This window comes from Egretta garzetta, unplaced genomic scaffold (assembly GCF_000687185.1).
Source record: "Egretta garzetta isolate BGI_Z169 unplaced genomic scaffold, ASM68718v1 scaffold474, whole genome shotgun sequence".
NCBI classification, from domain to species: domain Eukaryota; kingdom Metazoa; phylum Chordata; class Aves; order Pelecaniformes; family Ardeidae; genus Egretta; species Egretta garzetta.
Genome location: NW_009259524.1, coordinates 60,025 through 61,071, shown reverse-complemented (window position 1 = coordinate 61,071; position 1,047 = coordinate 60,025).

Here is a 1,047-nt window from a genome sequence, read left to right as displayed (position 1 = left end):
ACACTGCAAGGATCGCAACCCAATTATGTAATCTGCAAGGCTGGATCCAAACACCGGGAAGAAAGCCAGGCGAACAAATTCAGCGCGGAGGTAAACACACCTCCGGTGAAATCAAGGGGAAGCAGTAAGGTCAGCGCATTATGGCTGGGATTTTGTGGTTTTCACAACTGAGCGTTTTCATAATGCCACTCACGTACTTGCTCAGAAAAATCTGCATCTCAGTAATGAGGGAGAATCCCAAACAGGGGTTAGTCCGTGAGATAAAAAGGCAGTTTGGTTTGCATTTTGCACTGGAAAGAATTGGGTAACACAGATCCCTGTGCAGTCAGTAGGTCAGCTGGTAAACCTGATTTTTCTGACACCACTGCACCTTGAAGCTCTTCGTCCATAAGATACAGAGCTGAATTTCGTACTCCGTGTCTTAATCAAACATGACTTTAGCTGCAATGACATTTTAGAAAAGTTGGTTCCCTTGCATTACGGCATGTTTCAGGGATGGTTTCACAATCTCACAGCATGTTCACATCTTATCTGGTCACTTCCCTGTGACTTGGATCCTCTCCCTAGGGTGAGTATTTTATTTCTTAAGAGACTATTTATGCATTTCCCTACTACTCAGGGGCCCATGCCCAAACACATCCTCCCTACAGTTACAAAACAGGACCAACGCAATGGAACCACCCAAAGGAGAATCACGCCGACTTCTCTAGTGCTGGGATGGACAGGGTGACAGAAAAGTGCTTGAGCAGGGCGTTAGTGGAATTGCCAAAGAGCCACTGAAGCATGACCATGCATCATCTCCTACTAGAGCAGAAGCTCACCTGGGAGCAATAGGTCGGGACGCCAGAGTTTGCCGGTGTCATCGAGGAGGGCTGCTCTCTGTCGGCTCACTCGCCGGGCAAGTAAACCTCTGCTACTTCTGTCCCACACGTCTGGCGTGGTTCACTCCCGACATCTCCCCGAATCTAAGTGTGATGGGACTATAAAAAAAGCTGGGAAGCCCAACCTGGGACAACAGAAGGCACTGCTCACTGCCTGCTGCGGGTG